Raw genomic sequence first — 22,303 nt, 5'->3', positions numbered from 1 at the left:
ATAGAGAGAGAGAGAGGAGTAAATCATCCTTGAACGCCATCTTTCTCATGAAAAAAGTCCTAAATTTCTAAATTAGTGTTTAAAAGCATATCCACAATATCATTTTGCCGTGTCGTGATTAATATATCAATAAATTGTGTAAATGCATTTGGACTACGACGTAAAAGGTTCTTGCAATAGTTTAATGACGGATAATCAGTTTTCATTATATCAACAATCATTCCCTGAGAAAACATCTTCCTTTGAATACATAACTCTAGAAAACCATCATCTAGAATCAAACGTTTTTCCATAAACACAAGATTCCCCATGATTGGCTCATTCTCAAATCTATCCATTTTTTAGAGTCCTAACACTCTCACAACCAACTTCAGACTAACCAGAATTTTTTTTTCTATGAAAATCACTCCTTTTATTTGAACCCAATCACCAATCAAGTTATCGTATATGGAGTAGCCTCCGCTCTCTGATTGGCCCTAAAAAATGGGTGTTGCTCCAAAAAAAAACCAGTCAGGCTGAAAAATGTGGAGTTTAAATAAACTTTTGTGAGGACACTCCGTTCGTACTGCTCGCTTTCTTTCAATTTCCACGTATAACTACATATTCTTGTAGGCGTCATTGTATTCGTGAATTTAGTCGTCAAACCTTTAAAGGAACAAAGGGTAAGCAAATAGCATGTAGTTTCAAAACGTGTTTAATCACTTTATTGGTTTTGCATGCTTTTTGCAATGTGCACGTGAAATTGTGTGAGGGAGTACTGACTCTCTTTGAAAATGTGTAGAGCATCCATAGAATTCCATATTAGCATTCTACTGGAAAGATCCTCCCACATAACCAACGACCCCCCCCCACCCCCTACTACCAGAAAAAATCCCCCTGAAAACGTCTGTGTACTTCCGAATAACCAATAGTATATGTTAACATTGGGTAAAGTTCATAGCTTTCAGCCCTCCCCCCGGGGACTTCGGGAGATTAAGCCATCCTAAAAGACATAGTTATCATATTTTCGACCATGCTGAACAAAATGGTTATCTCAAAATTTTGATCGGGTGACTTTGGGAAAAATGAGCATCGGAAGGTGCCTAGTTGCCCTCCATTATTTTTGGTCACTTAAAAAGGGTACTAGAACTTTTAATTTCCGTTCCAATGAGCCCTCCCACGATATTCTAGGACCACTGGATCAATACGATCACCCTTGGAAAAAAAAACCAAAAAAAAAAACCAAATAAACAAGCATCCGTGATCTTTCTTTTGGCAAAAAATGCAAAATTCCACATTTTTCTAGATAGCAGCTTGAAACCTCTACAGTAGGGTTCTCTGATACGCTGAATATGATGGTGTGATTTTCATTAAGGTTTTATAACTTTTAGGAGGTCTTTCCCCCTTTTTTTGAAAATCAGCCAAATTTTCTCAGGCGCGTAACTTTTGATGGGTAGGACTAAACAGCATTAAAATCTGATTATTTTTATGTATCTATTGGTATCAAAATCCCGTTTTCTAGAGTTTCGGTTACCATTGAGCCGGGAAGCTCCTTAAAAACAGTTCGTTACCACGAACTGTTTGATAAATCATTTCGCAATTTCGGTGTGAGTTGAGTTCTTTTAATCTGGGATGCCTCCCCCCTTGGAAAATTTTCTGCAGGCACCCTTGCTTTTGATTGAAAACGTTGAAAGGTCTTTTTTACTGGGAATAGTATTCAGTTTTCGAAATAATTTTCTGAGAATCCTGTTCATCCATACTGTTCATAGTTTTGTTGTCCAAGGTGCTGTACGAGTGCAAAGTATGAATAGCTTATATAGCTTATATATGACCAGCTTATATACCAGAAGACTAATTAGTAGTACAATAGTGAGGAAGTCACCATTCGGGACCTTTATACCACCACTGATTAACCGGAAGAATAATAGTACTGAAAATCTTTAGACTGAATCTAGATTAATAAAAGTCCAATCTAACAGCTAATCTACATTACCTTTGAACTCGGAATAAGATTGTTTCAAGCAGTGTATCAAAAATTGAAGCAAAAATATTGTAGTTTAAGTAGTAGCTTCAAGTAGGCTCTTCCCAAAATAGCTCAAATAAGAATTATATAATTATAACGAAAATAATATTTCTGGGTAATTGGTCGGGTTAGTTATTAATACAAAGTTTAGGAATACTTTATGCTTCATTTTCAAACTGAAGCACTTGGACAAATTTTTTAATGACTGATTGATAAATGCTTTTAGTTTACCTGTTGTATGGGAGGATGGAAGGCTTTACGCCAGGTTATTCTCTGTGATGCTCCTTGTTGTCTAGGCTATGCAGAAAAATTCATTCAGTCACCATTTCTGGCGCCAGCACTCTTTTGTGAAAAATCTCCTACTTCTGAGAACCACAGAAAAAAGGTAAGTACCCCCCTCTCTCTCTCTCTCTCTCTCTTTCTCTCTCTCTCTCCCTCTCTATCTTTCTCTCTCTCTCTCGTTCTCTTTCTCTCTCTTTCTCTCTTATTTTGATTTCAGGAATAGGTGGCAGTTACCTGTTATGTTCCAATGCGAGGGTCAATCCGACTATCGATTTTTTTTCCAAAACTATTGTAGCTTCATTTGGGGGACTCAGCAAAATTTTCCTGGGATTACATAAGCTCAGGGGCTATAGATATCCGGAAATTTTGCTATAATACAAATAAACAGCAGGATTGAACCCTCATCGGGAGACTTAAGGAAGAAGTATCTAATTCTACTATTTAAAGCTGTAAAAACAGAGTCCTGTAATTTTTCGTCGATATCATGTTCCTGTTCTAGCAGTTCTTGCCAGCGACGGGATAGCTGAATTCAACAGGACTGACGTGTTGCGTCATTGGGCGCATACTTCTCATTTTAGTTCTATCTCTGCTACAAACTGCTCGTGGCATCAAGTTGCTTCAGATCAACCCCCAGGCGACTGTTCCTCCTCTGCCCCCCCCCCCTCTTTGAAGCATCTTCTTTGGTTACCCTTCACAAAATTGCAATAAATTTGTATTTTTATTACCTCATCTCAGCCTTATAGAGGGTGTCCAGCTTTTTTTCTTCTTGTGGGTAATGATTGGTATTTCAGTTTGGTTTTAATCCCAACCTAATTTTAAACGCCCCTATTTTTCGTGTTCAAGTGTTTCGTGGTTTATTGTGAAAAACCTTAAATGATTTCAAGTTAATTTTTTGTAATACGTTTGGTACCAGAAGGGGGCTAAAACTGAGATGGAATAGGGCTACTTTAGTTCAACTACTCTGTGCATATTAAATAAAAAAAGAAGATTTTTCATCTAAAAGTGAGCAACATTAAAACTTAAAACGAACAGAAATTATTACGTATATGAGGGGGATTGCTCCACCAGAACACCTCGCTGTTTACGCCAAAGTTTTTTAGTACTTTAAAAAACAGCTTTTTATTGTTCTAATTAAACAAACCTTGTATTTCAGGAGTCGTTCTTAAAGAATTGGGACAGAATTCAAACTTTAGCGTAAAGAGCGAGGTGTTGAGGAGGAGCAAATCCCCTCATATGCGTAATAATTTCGGTTAGTTTTAAGTTTTAATATTGCTGCTAACTTTCAGTTGAAAAAAAAACCTGCTTTTTTATTTAACTTCTGATCATTTTTTAAATAATGCCAGGAAATCTAGCTCCACCTCCACGGAAATATCCTTCCTCCCCACGGATATGTTCTCTAGACAATTCAATCCCGGTAAAAATTTACCCCGGACAACTACCCTTAACATCTCCAAGCGTAAAATTGAGTCGACAAAGAGAAAGCAAGACATAAGAAGAATTTCGTATTGGAATTCTGGCAAAATTCTCCAGTGTTAAATTTCTCCTGAAAATTCACTTCCTGGAAACTTCCCTCCCAATGAAAAATTCTCCTCACGGAAAATACCACAACAGAAAATGGCCCCCCCCCCCTCCCGAAAAATGTATGCATACTTCCCAATAACAGAAACTATACGTAAACAATGGGCAAATGTTATAACTTAAAGACCTTTTCCCAGTGGCTGAGGGGGGTCAAGATATCTCCAAAGGACCTTTCAACTATGCTGAACAAAATGGCTATCTCAAAATTTTGATCGGACAATTTTGAGAAAAAACATGCGTGGGAGGGGGCCTAGTTGCCCTCCAATCTCTTTTGTCACTTTAAAAGGGCACTAGAGCCTTAAATTTCATTTTGAATGAGCCCTCTTCCCATGTTCTAGAACCACTGGGTCGATACAATCACCCCTGGAAAAAAACAAGAAAACACGCATCCGTGATCATTCCTCTGGCAAAAAATACAAAATTCTACGTTTTTGCAGGTAGGAGCTTGAAGTCTCTACAGTAGGGGTCTTTGACACGCTTAATCTGATGGTGTGATTTTCATTTAGATTCTATGACTTTTACGGTGGTGTTTCCCCCTTTCCTGAAAATCAGACAAATTTTCTCAGGCTCGTAGCCTTTGCTGGGTAATACTAAACTGAATGAAGCTTATATATTTGAAATCAGCGTAAAAAGCTTATTCTTTTGATATATCTTGTGGTACCCAAGTTCCGTTTTTAGATTTTCGGTTACTATTGAGCCGGGTCCCGCTATCAAACAGTTCGTTACCACGAACTGTTTGATATTCATTGTTTATTTTGTTTTTCAACTGGAATTCATTGAGTACTGGTTGAAATTTATTATGCATTAATTATGCTTTGATATTCTTTCCTTTTTCTGTGACTTCTGTGCTCTTATTGATGAAATGTCTTCATGGAGAACAGATTACTTATCCCAAATCTTAGTTGAAATTGAGAAAATGACAGAGGAGTGTTAACATTAAATATGAAAAGATGAACATGTGTACTGAAAAGACTGTTTATATTTAACGGAATTTTTTAAAATGACTCGAATATTATGAAAAAACTGTCACCCTGGTTCTTAGTAATTTTCAACTGGAATATTTCATTTTGTTTTCAGACAAATAATAGGTATCAAGGACATTTTTATGATTTGTGGGACCTCCATTAATCAGCTTGTTTTCACAATTTCTCTGTTTCTGCAATGAATAGTATAATTTATTCATTGTCTATCATTCAGGAAAAAATTGCGTTTCTCCTTCCATTCTTCACATCAATTTCGTGCTCTAGCCCTCTTCTAATTTAATTCATATTCTATTCCTTTTTGGTTTAGGCATGGTATAGGTAGCGCTGTAGTATTTACGCTGACAAGTTTCATGCTTTTACTCATCTAGTAGTGGTTTTGAAACATCATTTCGATATTTAGTGATAAATGAAACTCAGAGAGGAAAGAAAATAACAAAATGAAAAATAAAATCAAAAAAGGTGAAAAAGCGAGGATTTTGTCATCCAGTGGCGAACCATGAAGAAGAAGAAATAAGCAAATATTTCGAGAAGGACCTCCGCCAAGTCGTCCTCAGTGCTAAAAAAAAAGAAAAAGAAGAAGAAAAAAAAAAAAATGCGTTCTGTCTTTGTCGGGTAAACTTCGAAAGGTTAAATTTTCTTTTTTTTTTCTTTTTTGTTTAGCACTGAGGACGACTTGGCGGAGGTCCTTGTCGAAATATTTGCTTATTTCTTCTTCTTCATGGTTCGCCACTGGCTGATAAAATCCTCGTTTTTTCACCTTTTTTTATTTTATTTTTCATTTTGTTATTTTCTTTCCTCTCTGAGTTTCATTTGTCATGTATAGCCAGTGTGGTCTAAGAATGTATTTATATTTAGTGATGCTTTGATTTTAACATTTACAAAATAAACCACAAAGAATTACGGATTTTACTAATATAAAATCTCTGACTCAGAAACCTTTTTCTGTCTACCGGCTTTTTTTCGGAAATTTGATACGAAAGAATCAATCAGTGTTCTTTTTAGAGGCTCAAAATTTTACAGTGAAACCAATAAATTTAAAAAGGTGAAGTTATCGGCTTCTGTTTGTGCATACTCTTAATAAATAACGGGATAGGCTTCCGAAAATACGTCACAGAAGTAAACCAATTAAACTAAAACACACATAACACCAAGGTATCACCTAAGGATTTATCAACAGTGCTTATAATTGTGGAAGGTACCAGAAAATCCTCTGTATGGCAAGACGGTACTGCAAAAGATATAGCCTAATGCTAAAGATGTTGATATTTTTTTCTTCCTTTTATTTTCGAAGATCATAGGATACATAGGATTATACAAGCCACTGACCGATCGAAGAAAGCTGGCATAAATAGACTTAATTAACAAAATTGACAGAAATAGGGTTTGGCTTCATACAAGCTGCTGGCTGATTAAAAACACAAACTATAATAAATTCAAATAGAAAAAAGGTCAAAACGCTCACATGTATTAATTATAATTTTAATTCTAAAATATTGTTCCAGCCAAGGCTGCCAAGTTGCACACTTTTCGTGTGAAATATACTCTTTTTTTTATCTCACGGCGGGGGGGGGGGAGTGTAAGAGGTGGATGCGCGTAATTTTTTTTACTTGAAATTTTTTTTATCAAAAATCGCTCTTTTTAGCCTTGATTTGCACCCTTTTTAGACGTCGACAGTTGGTAACCCTGGTTCCAGCAAGGTAAAATTATGTTTGGCAACACAGAAGTTTTACCCGATTATTTTGATAAATAATGTATGGGTAATTTGAGCACCTATATCTTGAATTATTGGTGGACTCAACGTTTTTCAACCCTTTTGAGAATTGCATTCTTAGGTTTTTTGTTCCCTATTCGTATCTGTAGTCTATGTCAAATATATTTTATCATGAGCGAAATTCGAAACTTGGGTTAATTTAATATTTTTTAGATGATAACATTTTATGTATGTTTCTTATAAAAGCCACTGACTGATTCAAGAAAGGTGAAAAAAGAGAAGAAAGGTGAAGAATTGATAATATTTAAATATGTAGTGTACTCTCAGCTAATTATTTATATGTTGCTTTTGACCAGGCCAGGAATATTTCATGTGTAAGTTAGGGCTATGGGAACAATTACAACTATGCTTATACAATCCTAAACTGTTCAATAAAATTTATTCAAATAGATTTGTGGTAAAAAATATTTACAGTTTTACATGATTTAGCTACTATGAAAATGGATATATTACTAGCTACCTTTTTCACTCACATAAAACGAACAGCAATTACCAGATATAAGATTTGGGATTCATACAAGCTGCTGGGTAATTAAAAAGAAACATAACAAGAGACCGATCTGAAAAGAGACTTAACGAATATTAAGTGAATAGAAATTACCATGAGCACAATGAATATTACTACTCCTACTAGTAACAACTCACCGCATCACCAAAACGCCTGAGGCCAACGCAGCTATGCAAGCTCCTCCTCCATTCCAACCTATTCAAAGCCTCTCTTCTTAAACCCTCCCAGGTAGTTCCCATTTCCCTTAAATCCATCTTTACGATGATCTCCCACCCCACCGCGGGTGATATGCTTTCCGTTTAGCCGAAAAGGACAATCTTTGGCAATCTGTCATCCTTCATTCGCAGAACGTGACATAACCGTATCAACCTTTCTCTCATTATTACCCTAGAAAGCGGAATTGAACGACACTTTTCGCACAGCCTTCTGTTGGAAATACGGTCAGTCAGCCAGGTACCCAAAACAATGAGTATTATATAAATGGATACCAGATAATATCAAAAAAGCATTGCAATATGCTAATTCAGCGTTGCGATGGGTGGTACAATTATACCAAATTATGTACATTTTCCTCCGACCTGTATGTCTGTACAACTTTTTCTTTAAGTCTAAATTTCAGCACAATTTTGACTCTGATGTCTCGTGACTTCTCTGTCTCTTTTTTGAGATCTGAAGAGACTCTGTGGGATTTTTTCGAACGTTTCTTTTCAACTATTTGTTTCAGAATATTTACATCAAATCATGGTTGCAGCGGTAGCTGCAACCTAGTAAAGAGCAATCCACAACCCATAGTAAACAAAAATTAAAAAAATGCGTTAAGAAAAAAACAACCTAGCGAAAAAAATTGCCATATGACACTTAATCAGGAGTGGTAACAATTATTTCCATTCGTCTTAAAAGTAAAAGTTTATTGCGAAAAGAAATTTATGCTAATTTCGAAAAAAACCTAAAACCCCTCGGAACTGGCATCGGATCAAAATGAAAAGTGTACCATTGGAATCAGCATGGTCGACAACCTTTTAAAGAAAAATTACAGTCCCCCTCCTTGAAAAACAAGGAAAAACAGTTTTTTGTATGGGTAGCACTGATCTGTATCCGTTTTTTTTTTTTCTTTTTTTTCTAGCAGGGCTAGGGAGTGACCATAACATCGTAGATAGATGTGTAATAGCTCATTATAACGGCAATTAAATTTTCTAGTGTCCTTTTTAAGTAACCAAAAAGATTGGAGGGCAACTAGCCTCCTTCCCTAAAGCCTTCCTCCCTCCAAAGCCATCCAATCAAAATTTTGAGATAGCCATTCTATTCACCATAGTTCAAAGGTCCAATATCTATGGCTTTTTGATGATATGACCCTCCATAGACCGTTGGGAAAGGAATGTACGCTGTATCGGTATCGGACCTATCGATATCACGCGTATCGGTATGGGCGTATTGTTATTGGGCGTGTTGATATTGCAGTTATCTTAAGCAGATTTTTATTAGTTCATATAAAAGATATTGCTCATATCTACGTCCTTCCTATAAATTCCACCATCACCAAATTCCAAATGGCACTAAAAACGGCACTTTGGTGCCGTCCTACATGAGTATTTTTAGATAATTTCACTGTATTTATAAATGTGATGCACTCATTTTTTAAAGCATTTCCCGGGAAGGCATTTTGTCAAGCAGTGGCGCACTCATAAAATAAGTAAGGGGGGGGGGGGGGCTGAACGGGGGCCCCTTAGCCATCCAACAGAAAACCTTAAAAATTCCTTAGAAAAAAAAGTGTTTAAGGCATTACTTTAAGTTTATTTTAGCTCTTTGAATGCAAGTTTTGAGTAGGGACTAAGTAATGAATGATGAAACCGAGCAGATTAAATAAGATTTTAAAAACAGAATGTAAGTTTTTTTTAGGGAGGGGACTATAACACCTTTAGCCCCCCCCCTCCGTGGCTGTGCATCTGTTGTCAAACATTTTGATTCAAAAGGGGAAAGAGGTCATCCATTTATGGTTAGCAACGACATTCTTAGTAGATCACCATATCCATATCTTAACGAATGGCGTAATATTGTCAAAATTCCTGTGAGGGGATCAAAGTTGGAATAGATTTTCCCAAATCAAATGAAAATGACAGAGAAAACTATAAAACGAGCCATATAGCAATAAAAAAAATAAGAATGTACTAAAGAAAACTGACCTGTTTTAGTGGATGCTTGAATTATACAGGCTTATCTTAGTTTTGACAACGTTTTTGGATAAACTAAATTTTAGGGGGAGGACTGGGGTGGGGAAAACCGAGGTCTGGGAGGGGCACTTGTACCCTTTGCCCCATAGATAATTACACCCCTGACCCCATCCCCTTGCCACTTAGTGGTTGGAGAAGTGTAGGCATGTGGTTCTGGAACTACCAAAGTTGCGTATTAAAAGAAGGATTACTTATTATTATACTTACTTATTCAAATTATCTACTTGACAATTCCACCGCAATATGCTCTCCCTATGTAAGATTGTGCATCCAAAGAGGAAGAAAAACAAATGAAAACAGTTCTATAGGAGAATTCAGGTGATTCTTCCCAAAATTTTTGAAATGATTGAAATGAACTTAGTTTATAATACCATTTATCGTACCTGCACAAGAAATGATCTTTATTTGAAATTTCGATTCATTTCTAAGTAATGAGTGGTTTTGCTATTTAGGGACAGGTCGAATAACTCCCTAAGTCTAAAGGCATATTTCTGTTGAGCTAGCAAAATTTTCCACAATCATGTCGGTATACAAATCTGTCCTATTAGTTAACCTTCTGTGTTGAAGCTACTCACTTGGAGCTGCTTTCTTATGTGCTACTAAATTTTTTTTTTTTTTTAAAACAAAGAATTAAAGATATATTTCTTGTTTTTTGGTAAAAAAAAAAAATACAAACAGAAACGACACTGTGTTTGGATTTTTTTCCACTCTAAACTTATTTTTTCCTTCAATTCTTGTACAATAAGGGTTGAGGCGTCTCATCTCCCCTAGATTGGAGGTGGTTAGAAATTATATAAAAAAGTAACCAAACAGAAATTATTCCTATTATTAATTATTATTATTATTATAGAAATTATTATTAAGCGCAATAGCGCTGCCTAAGAAAAGAACGATGTTGGCACAATATATTATTTATTATTTTTTTTTTTTCGGTTTTAGACCAGGGCACTTCGTATCGAAGGAGTTGTAGAAACGCCAAAAAGGGTTCATTCGACTGGAAACTGGAGTGGCTTGTGCCCTTTTTAATAGTCGAAAGTGATTGGAAGGCAACTAACACCCCTTCCACGCCCACTATTTCCCCAAACACATCAAATCAAAATTTTGAGATAGTCACTTTGTTCAGTGTAGTAGATTCCCAGATAGAAATTATGTTTTTTAGGAGGACACTCCCCCACAGCCCTTAGGGCAAGGGTTGTAAGTTATTCTCTGGGGGCATATAAGATTTTTATAGAAAGCGTTGTCGTAGAAACTTCAAAAAAGGTTCATTCGATTGGAAATTCAAAGGGCTAGGGCCCTTTATAATAGTCTAAAGTGATTGAACGGCAACTAATCCCCCTCTCACACCCACCATTTCCCCAATTACATCCAATCAAAATTTTGAGATATCCACTTTGTTCAACGTAGTTGAAAGTTCTGGAAATTAGGTATTTGAGGATGGCAACCCCCTCACAGCCCCCAGGGCAAGCGTTGTAAATAAAGCCCTGGGGGCATATAAGTTTTTTATTGAAAGTGTTGTTGTAAAAACTTCAAAAAGGGCTCATTTGGTGGAAATTGAAAGGGCTAGTGCCCTTTTTAATAGTCAAAAGTGATTGGAGGGCAACTAACCCCCCCTCAATATGTAATAATAAAAGCAAGGTAGGCGATAAACTTAGAAAAATTTTAAATAAACATAATCTCTCTGTTTCTTTCAAAACTGAACAACAAGTTGAACATTTTTCAACTCAGGAAAAGATCAAACTGACCTGTACTAGGTAGTGGTGTCTACAGAATCCCATGTTTATGTGGGAAATTTTAAATTGGTAGGACCCATCAACAACTTGGTGAACGTTTGCATGAACACAAAATTTCAATATATAAGTCCCTGGGATTGAAAAATAAAAATGACAACTTTGATTCGGCCTTGGCCCTACATATATTTGAAAATCCTACACATCTGGTTCTTTTTGAGGAGGCAACTTTAATATCTACTGTAAATGGCATACCGCAGTCTTTTAAAGGGGTAATTGAGATAAAAAAAAAGATATATAAACAGAAATTTGGATATAGAGACACTGGAGATATTTCACTAAGCCCAATTTAGAACAATTTACTTTTAAAAGACTCAATCAATATTTTCGCCAAGTCTAACTTAAGAGAACCTATTTGCATATTTAATGGAAACCGAAACTGTTGACCAGTTAAGGCTATTCCAAGGCAAAGTATTTTTGCTCAATCATCTTGGTAATTTCTTTTTCATTGATTCCTACCTGGTTTTTATTTCGTGTCTGTTCTGTCGTTGTCGGGTAAACTTAGAAAGGTTAGATCTTCGTTTTTTTCTTTTTTTTCTTTTTTGTTTAGCACTGAGTGAGGACGACTTGGCGGAGGTCCTGGTCGAAATATTTGCTTGTTCTTCGTCTTCATGTTGTGTCACTGGCTGACAACATCCTCGTTTTCTCACCTTTTTTAATTTTATTTTTCATTTATTATTTCCTTTCCTCTCTTAGTTTCATATTTCAGTATAGCCAGTGTGGTCTTAGAATGTATTTCAAGCTGTGTTTGGTACAAATCAAAATTTCAACTCCGCAACACTCGGTATGGTACCTCCTTACCTCAAAAGTAGCAATAGGGAAGCAGGGATAACTGACTGGTTTCGCCTCCTTCCAGCACTTTAGAAAACCTTTAATGGTGACATTAAAAGAAATGTGGCCAGCGTTTACCCCACCCCCGGAAAATACCCCCCCCCCATCCTTGCGTAAAATACCACCCCGGAAAATACCCCACTCCGGAAAATACCACCACCACCCGAGGAAAATACCCCCATGAAAATACCCCCGTGGAAAATAAGGTTTTCCAAATTTGAGAATTTTGAGTTTTTTTCCGTAGGGGGAACGAATTTTGGTACTTGTGTATTATATGCAACTCACTTAAGTTTACGCTGTGTAAAAATCAAGAAGAAACCGGTTTCTTCGTTGGTTTCCTTCAGCTTAGCGTGAGACAAGACAAAACTAAGTGACAGAATAGATGGGAAATATATAATTGGGGCTATATATTTGCATATTAGGGGGGGGGGCGTAAAGTATTTGGACAGTTTGAAGTCAGAAAACAATTCCTACTTCATAATATACAGAATAATTGTACCTAGCGCATGCAGACCCGCTATACTTTACCCCCATTCGCCACCCCCTAATTTGCAAATACGTAGCCCAAATTTATTTCTAAAATAACGAAGATATTAACGAAGAAACCAGTTTGTTCTCGAGTTTTGCACAGCGCAAACTTGAGTGAGTGGCGTATAATACACAAGTACCGGAACTTTTCATGGAGAGAGAGCTGGATTTCCCGGTATTATTTAAAATAAAAAAAAAGTTTTTTCAACTGAAACTAAGGAGCATCATGAAAACTTAAAACGAATAGAAATTATTATGTATATGAAAGGAATTCCCCCTCAACATGACCTTGCTCTTCTTACTTGCTCTTACTCTTCTTATTTGATTTAAAAATAATTGAAACACAATGGCCGTTTAATTAGAATAATAAGCTTTATTTTAAAATTCTATAAAAAACTTAGCGTAAAGAGCGAGGTCTTGAGGAGGAGGCAATCCCTTTAACATTCGTAATAATTTCTGTTCGTTTTAAGATTTTATTTAATTACTTACAGATAGTATTTGTTAATGGGAAACATACGGAACAATTTTTTAAAGAAAAGTAAAGAGCATCATCAAACCAAAAATGAGCAGAAATAAAGTCAAACAATTTTCAAAGCAACAACTATTGATTCGAACAAAAACAACAAAATGATATAAGATATTTTTTTTCTATGAAAAAAAACTATGTCAATAAAAAACGAACAGAAATTAATTTAAAAAAAAGTTTTTTTTACAAAACAAGTTTTTCAAAGAATAATAAAGAACTTTATTATGCCAAAAATGAGTAGAAATAAATTCAAATAGTATTCCAAGCGTAAAACCATCAATAAATAAATTACCTGTAAACCCAAAATGAACAGAAATTACAATAAATAACCGAGTCTAACTCAAAACGAGCAAAAATTAACACGAGTAGCGCTGATAAACCCTACACCTTCTCAAGATCAGAACATAATTTGCACTTTACTGAAAACAAAATACATTTTTAAATGTTTTCACTTTTTTGACTTTATTAAACAAACAAGTATTAAGAATAAAAAAGATAAATATTAGAATATGTATACTAACCTGATAATAAACGGTTTTTTTTTTTTTTTATTAAGGCGCAAATTATGTTCCGGTCTTGAGAAGACATGGTAATTGTCAGCCCTACTCCTTTGAATTTTTGCTCGTTTTGAGTTTGACTAAGCTATCTATTGTAATTTCTGTTCGTTTTGGATTTCATTTCTTTATTAATGGTGATTTGTGGTAGTTTTACACTTGGAAGATAAGAAAAACAAGCTCGTAGAATTTGACAACGCTTATGTCCGTTAAAACTTAAATAATAAGAATTTGTTGGTTCCCAAAACCAACTATCCTTTCAAATTATAGATTAACCGTCGTGAGCCGTTTTGTTCCATATGCTTTTAGCTTAATTTTGATGATTATTCGCCTACATTTTTTTTCTTCTCTTTTTTTTTAATTTTGTCTTCGCTACTGCCAAAAATTGCAAAAGTTCACATGGAAATCTTTTCAACAAAATGGATTTGCGATTTATTTTTTTTCAGGTTTTTAAGATACATATGGTGTGTAAATTACTATTTCTCACTTTAATTAGCACTTTACAACGAAACTAAAAAACCACAAAACTCAAATAAAATTCTCAAACTGGGAAACGTCATTTTCCACGGGGGAATATTTTCTGGGGGGAGGGGGATTAAACGCCTAGAACCGAAAAAAGTGTATGGATCTTGATAAAAACCCATGCTGTCTGTATTCTGTTATGAATTAATACATCTAATCACTAGTATGACCCACGTGTTCGTTTTTTTGTTGCAGGCAAAAGAGTCTTGGTTTCGTTCTCCTTACAGGCGACAAACTGATTCAAGAAAGACAGCACAAAGGGAGCCTGAGATCAACTTCCTGAAAAGTCAACGGGAAAACTTCTAGAAAATAAACTTCATATCTATTTTTTCATGTAAAAGATCGTGGGTCTTTTAATAAAAGATGGTGTATGTATATGGTTTGTTTTGCAACTCTCAATTGCAGATAAATATGCTATCAGCTGGTATTACACCAGAAGTGGAACATTACAGTTGAGTTGAGGAAGTTGAGGAGCACTGGAGGATTGGCTTAATTCATATATAGTCAATAGTATGTTTTAAGAAGGCTTCAGATCATAGCTCTGAATATAGGCTCTGAAGGCTCTGAATATAGGCTTCAGATATAGGCTCTGAAATCAGTATTTTAAGTGAATGTCCCGGGATATGGCGTCCTTTGGTGATTTTATAAGAAAAGCTTTGCTGAGTTATTGCGACAAGCCTATGGCTTTCTCCTGTATCGAGTAAAATAAATAAAAGTAATTTTAAAATATATTTAGCCAAATTTTTAATAAATACAGAATAGAATCATACAACTATGGTTGGGATATTACGATTTCAAATCTGCATACCTTTTTGATTTGTAGACAAATGTAATAAGAAAATAAATTTTAAAAGTAAAAAGGCCACTCACACCTAAAAAAATCCTCAATAGTACAAAAGGCCAAAAGAGAAAGTTGGATAAATTCCTCTGTGTAGCGAAACTGTGCAAAATATGACAAAATAAAATGACGAAAAGAGAAATTTGAAGGGGCTCCTCGGTAGAGCAAATATTGTTCAATGTACCACACATTCAGGATTGTCTGCCAACATGTGTTTAGCTAAACACAACTTCTAATACCAGAAGTATCGAATACAGCAAAATGAACAAGCTTCTTTGTGTGCCAAAACAAGCTACTTTGTGCCAAAACTGTACTATATACGAAACTCTGATTAGAGCAACTTGGAAAGGCTCCTATGAAAAGCCTACACAAACGCGACACAATAGAAATCGTCCCTCCACATGAGACAGTTAAACACAAATTTTATTGTAAGAAGTATAAGATAAACAAGATGAATCAATTCCTCTCTGTGGAAGGACGGCTAAAAAGTACAAAAATTCTATTAAAATGTATTTACGATGCCGCTTTCTTAAATTGTGTAAGTAGTATGTACATATTGAATTTGCTTGCAGGTATAGCAATTTCCATGCTATTTGCTTGCAGGTATAGGACCATGCTATTTGCTTAGGAAATACTTTTGCGGAGACATATAGCAATTTCAATGTTATTCTACAGGGCATTACGCCTTTTCAAAGAGATTCAGAGCTCCCTCACATGGCCTTCTGGATTCTAACAGCCATATAGCAATTTCTATGTTATTTGCGTACTGTCATAGGACCATGCTATTTGCTTAGACATATAGGAAATACTTTTGCTTAGACATATAGGAAATACTTTTGCGTAGACATATAGGAATTACCATGCTATTTGCTTAGACATATAGGAATTACCATGCTATTTGCTTAGACATATAGGAAATACTTTTGCGTAGACATATAGCAATTTCTATGTTATTTGCGTACTGCCATAGCAATTTCAGCATTATTCTATAGAAGCTTGACACCTTTTCAAAGAGAGTGAGCATACTTGATTGGTGATTGGGATTTGAATAAAAGGAATAGTTTTCTTTACAATTCATATTAGTAAGAGACTTGAATTCAGAGAGAATAGTTTATTTGAGAGGATATTAGTGGAGGAAAAAATGAGTGGTGCATTTACATTATTGGAGATTAATGATGGAACCGACAGCAGCATCAATGATGCACGAGTACCTAATTTGGCTGTGGAAAGAACCACTGGTTGTAGACTATGTCTTAAATTGAACACTATGTATGCTAAATATGTTGCATCATTAAGCAAATTTAAGGAGGGGGAGCAGCTATGTTTTGCTGGAAAAGGGAATGTTTTCCATATAAATAAACTTTGGCCTATATTAGATGTCCTATCGAAATATGTTGATGAGAATAAAATTCATCAGTGAATGTTATTACTGTAATTATGTTCAATAAAATTGTTTCTAAACCAATGGTTTTTTTTCTTTCTATAATAGACTAGTGTATATTTCTTAGAGTAGAAAGAAATTCCGGTTAGTCTGAAATTGGCTGGGAGAGAGTTAGGACTCTAAAAATGGAAAGATTCGAGAAAGATCGAATCATGAGGAATCTAGTTCTAATGGAAAAACATTTGGTTCTAGATGACAATTTTCTAGAGTTGTCTATTCAAAGGAAGATATTTTTTCGGGGAATGTTTGTCGATATAATGAAAACTGATTCACCATCATTACAGCATTGCACGAAGCTTCTACAATGTGGTCCAAATGAATTTACAAAATTTATTGATATATTGATCACGACACGGCAAAATGATATTGTGGATATGCTTTTAAACATTAGTTTAGAAATTTAGGACTTTTTTTTCATAAGAAAGATGGTGCTCAAGGATTATTTACTCCTCTCTCTCTCTCTCTATCTCAGACAATTTTTGATGTTGCTAGCTCAGTTTCATTGTGGCAGTGAGAGCGTCAACACATGACAAAATGTTCCATACATGTCCACTATGTATGTGCTCACTGAGCAGCTGGTCATCATGTGAGAATTGCACAATGATTGATGACTATGATGAAAAGTTTATATTAAGCATACTATGTAAATTGCATAGAGGATATGCTGTACAAATTAAAGGTTATAATTCCTGTCTTGAAGAGGTGTGTGACTCTCATCTTAGAGGTTACCTCAGCTCCAATTGTCATTATAATAAATGTAAGCACCGGGAGAATGCATATTCCGGTATGACTAGAAAAAATCCTAAGCGTGATTTTAGTTTATTGCTACGAGATTTGTATCGTCTTGGTTTTAGATTTTTCTGGGAGGAGAAACCAGGTCAAAGATTCAACTGTTGGAACAACAAGAGAATATGGTTTCTACGTCATTGTTGTGAAGACAATGGGTGTTATGATTATAAACCCACTGATTTTTATTTGGCCGTGACGGAATGTGATTCGACACTTGAGGACACAGTTTATGAAATCGCTTCAAATACGCAAATTGCAACATGTGAATTCTATAGAATGAATGAGAATAGTATCATTGACTATAAAAAGAAATATGACAAGACTGAAGTTACACTCTACTGTAGAAAATGTGACCCTGACATTGCAGTACATCAGGATCAGTACACTGTGAATTCAGATAATCTACCTGCACTAATTGTGGTCGACAAATACCTAGTAGTGGATGAAATCTAAAGAGTAGAAAAGTCGTTTTATCATGTATATAAATTTTTTTTTATTAATAAACAATTTCACATATATCTTTAGAACATTTTATTCTTAGGGCACTAGAATCAATATTAAATACACTTGTAAGTGTGTTTTCCACTAGAAAGTCGTTCAATTGAGTTAAGTCATAGTAAATGTTTACAAACTGCTTGTAGGTATAGCCAAGACATCTGAACATGAAAAAGAGTAGTGCATGAAAGCCACATGTCTTAGTCGTTAAATCATGTACTCTTCGTTGATTTTGAATAATGGTTTTCCCACTGCTTTCAATAAACTTGCTAATGTATGGAGCATAGAATTTATACGATAGACCAAGAGGATCAAAAAATTCAATATTCTTGGCTGTTTGAAAGATGCATAGCCAATGACTGGTCGTCAAAGTCGATGGACTGATATTAAAACTGAAGAGGGAGTTTTCAAAACTTGAAATTTTTTTAATGAAGTCCAATGGTAAGCAATGGGACTTGTACAGGGGCAGACATGGGTTCTTGATAAATACATCAATTATTTGTTTTGTGTTCATGGTGCAAGATCTTGCAGAACACTGCCGACGGGTTTGATTTCCCAATAGGTTTTAAATTGGCTCAGTGATATTAGCGTGATACTCTCAGTCAGAGCATTGGCAAATGTACACTCTAAACGTACATTCCCCGTACGTACTATACTCATATTTTGTGTGCCAGACAAATCCAATACAATTACCCCATGATTTTTTGAAAACATTGAATCGGTTGTTCCATTTTCAAATAGTTGAGAGTCATGATCTAGGGATTGCATGGTCAACTCGTACAGAGTTCTATAGGATTTTTTGTCAAATGATAGAGTGTACAGTGGAATACCATTCACTTTGCACACAAGGCTAGATAGACCGTAAAAATTAAAATCATGGGGGGATTCAGTCCAGGATCCAACGGCACTGCCACTCTCCACAAAGGTCAAAGCCAATTTTCATGGGATTTCTCCATTGATAAATGATGAATTGCTATAGCTAAGAGAACTGGCAGCAATGTGACGTTTATTGGTGATTTTATGGGGGAAAAGAAGTTTAATGTTGTTGCCATTGGCTCTTCGCTTTTCAACTGCAAATACAACATAACTCATAACCTGTTGTTTTCGGACATGGAAAATTGCCGATGTGATATTCATCGGGTGCTGCAGGAAGTGTTTTTCTCAAAATGAAATTCGACGGTGCCATCTGTAACTTTATGTCAATCTTGACATTGGGGGGTAGCCATTGGGATATATTGAATATCTCATGATTTAATTTTCCAACCAGATGATACTCCTGGGTCACTGCAGTAGTCAACTCACCGTCAGTATCAACACCCGTTCTATCTTCATAGCCCACTGATTTCCCTCTCATCTCCTTGTACGCCTTTGGCGTCATCATCATAAATTGTATGTAGCTTGCATAGTTTGATAAATTATTGCTAGTGCTCACCAATGTTCTATTAATAAATACATAATTTTGCTTGAATAGGTTGTGTAGAATACAGTTTTCATAAGAAAGACCATCACCGGCATTTAGAGTTGTATTATCTGTCTTTTTCGTCACCACTCCATTTAAATCACTAAATGTTGACGACAAATCACTGAAATAGTATTTATTGGAAAATATTTGAAAGTGTATATTCTCCGAGACGGGTTGTTGGGGGTGAAATTGTTCGTAGTACCCATACTTGACACTGACATCAACATTTTCAGCATTGAATAGATTCAATTAGGAACTGATTGATGGATATGATTCTTAGTGGGGGAGATAGGTCATTCTAGGAAAAGAAATCTTTCTTTGATCTAACAATCTTTTTCTTTTTCTTCTTATGGGCCTTCGTTGTTTTATTCCTTCTCAAAGTCCTTGTTGATGTCCTTTGCTTCCTGCCTGGGTGAAGACTGATGAGTGAATGACGCAAACGCATCCTTTTCAATCCCTCCCCATTTTGTCAAGATTTTAATTGTTCACCAGCGGCTCTTGCTGAAGATCTAATATTTTCCTTAACACTCTCCTTGAAATTCTTGCCCGACCCCCAGTCCTGTACTGTGGAGGCAGCAAAATTTGATGCAGCAGGTACAAGATATTTTCTGGCAAGGGGTAGTGCAGAACGAAATAGCCTAGCAAACCAGCTACCAAGACCATAGCCAGACATTGTAGTACGACCCTTGTAGTAGTCCAATCCATTGCCTATTTGATGTGGACTAAAGCACCAACATAACAATCAATATCGGGACAGACAAATGGAATTCTTCTATTGTTCATTTTAGGTGACTGTGCCGTCGTTGACAATGGGTCGAAAATGACATGTAATCACTGCTAAGCCTTTTGTTATTGCTAGAATATCACGCAATTCACTATATAGTCTTAACTGGCAGAGTTCTAAATGCGAAGTGTCTACAGGAACATAATAAAGAGGCTTTATATTATACGAATGAACAAGTTCGTGAGTTGGTTTTTGTTCAAGAACACATAGGAGAGGGACATTTGAATTACCGACTCTCGATATTTCCACAAAGGATGCATAGAGAAATATGCAAGAGTCCGAGGCGAAACTAGGTGGATAATCAGCAAAAATAACTTGATCCATCCCGTAAAATGTGCCAGCATTTTTTCCATTGATCACATTCCGTTTGAAGCCAAGAAAGTCTCTTAGATTATCATTGAGAATAATTATTTCAGTGTCAACAGGTGTGCTACTATAAATCCTACCTTGTTCCATTGAATAATTAGAATGGCATGTACCATTCCGGAGATACGAGATTTTTCTATTGATTGTATGACACAAATCTCCCATATTATCATATTCAATATATTTCAATCTGACATTTCGATAGTCACTAGCTTTAAGTGCTTCAACCCATTCATAGTCGACATAGCTCAATCCATTCATAGTCCAATTGAATGGTATAAGTTTTGTTTAATATTTACGTTCCTTTCTCAGGATATCATAGGTATTTTTGAGAATACAGTCGACAAGAACCACTTCATACGCACCGTCAAATTTGATGGCAGGGGAGAGTTTTGTCCAAAAATCACTTGTCGTATTCAAGTCATTTTAGAGAGGATCGGAAACGTTAGACATGAAAGTTACATAGAAATCATTGGGCATTTTCAATATCTTCAACACTGATCCAAGAATCAAAATCAGAGTTGTATCCTAGCCACCGAACAAGTAACTGTTTCTTACCGCCGCGAGTACGTGTCTTTAATATCTTTTCAATTTGGTAGATTTCACTAGCATTTTTAACTTTTTGCAGTTCATAGTCATAAAAGCCGCCGAGAATCTCTTCATCTTCGGTATCACGCAAGCGATAAATTTTGGGTTTAGTGTCTAGGATTTTTGCCACTTTAAAAAGTTCAGTGGACCACAAGTAATTCCCCTATTCAAAAACATTAGTTGTTCTATTAATTCGAACAGTATCACCGACATTTAATTTATTTTTCTTCTTGACTTTTGATTCACTGGAATATTGTTTAAGAGAGGTGTCAATTGTATCATGATCAGATTGATGAACTTCCGTCTGTGTAGAGTTGGACAATGATCGATGACGTTGTTTATTATAAATTAACATGATTTTATCTAGATCATGAATAAAAGTCGATGTATTTTTCAATGTACAATATCTTTGAATTAAAATTCGAATAGTTCTTATCAATCGTTCAGCCAATGCAGCTTTTATAGGACTGTGCCTATGATAGAGGAGTGTACTATACTTCTTTAGTACTTTTGCAACATGAGGATTAACAATTTCACTACCACAATCCGTTTGAATTTTTTTTATATGAATCCTGTTCGAGAATACTTTCAATGACCTGAGCAACTTCAACACCTTTCTTTGATCGCAATGGAATTACACATGCATAGCGACTAAAAACCCTGATTGCAAGTAGAATGTACTTGTATGGTGTATTGTGACGTCTTTGAAGATCATCTAGAGTCAGGAGATCTGCTTGCATTATATGCAATGGGTAAAAGACTTTAGTTTTTCGATATTGATTGGCACGAAGTCTATGATTTCTATGCAGAGTGTAACTTGATTCATTTTGTAGATAGGCTTGTACACTTTTACTGTGAACACCCGTTACTTTAAGGAGAGTTGAGGGGAAACTTAAACCCCCCGCCTCACATATATTTTCATAAGCACCTTTCAGAAGTTCAACCATTTTGAACGTAAACACATTGTGTAATGTCCGCTACCCTTTTGTATACTGGCTGTTGATGGTGGTGGTGACGTTGACTTGATACGTTTTCGCTTTTGTCTAGCTATCAGTTTTGTGCTAGTATTTTCCAAAGTTGATTTAAAATCTTCTTCTTCTTCATATTTTAATGGTGTTGTTGTTGATGATGATGGTGCATGTTCATTTAATTGTTTTAGAATTGGTCTATTGCTAATAAGACTTTTGGGGAAGTTTAATGTATTTAGAAAGTTGTATAGATGAGTGTCAAATGATTATAGTCCTTTACGATTTGTAACCATGTCAGACCTTAAATCAAGTAGATTATAGCTCTTGCCCTGAAGTATAATCTCCTTCCCATTGCTCTCCACTTGAATTTTACCACTTTCCAAGAGATAAGTTAGGAGTCGTGTAAATTTCTCACGCTATTAGAGGGGTATTAGATTTACAAATTTAAAAAAAATTGAATCCAAATACTCCT

The 22,303-nt window shown here is 35.6% G+C and overlaps 1 long non-coding RNA gene across 1 annotated transcript; it reads left to right on the top strand.

Annotated features, from left to right (window-relative positions):
• The first annotated feature begins 2,233 nt into the window (after positions 1-2,233).
• On the top strand, positions 2,234-14,449 carry LOC148949291 (uncharacterized). The gene is made up of 2 exons (XR_016142075.1): positions 2,234-2,387; positions 14,296-14,449. It is a non-coding gene; the product is annotated as an uncharacterized LOC148949291 (long non-coding RNA).
• The last annotated feature ends 7,854 nt before the right edge of the window (positions 14,450-22,303 follow it).

The sequence above is a fragment of the Artemia sp. Qi Xiang Cuo genome, chromosome 8 (genome assembly GCF_049724085.1).
Source record: "Artemia sp. Qi Xiang Cuo chromosome 8, ASM4972408v1, whole genome shotgun sequence".
NCBI lineage: Eukaryota > Metazoa > Arthropoda > Branchiopoda > Anostraca > Artemiidae > Artemia > Artemia sp. Qi Xiang Cuo.
This window is presented reverse-complemented; position numbering and strand designations above follow the sequence as displayed.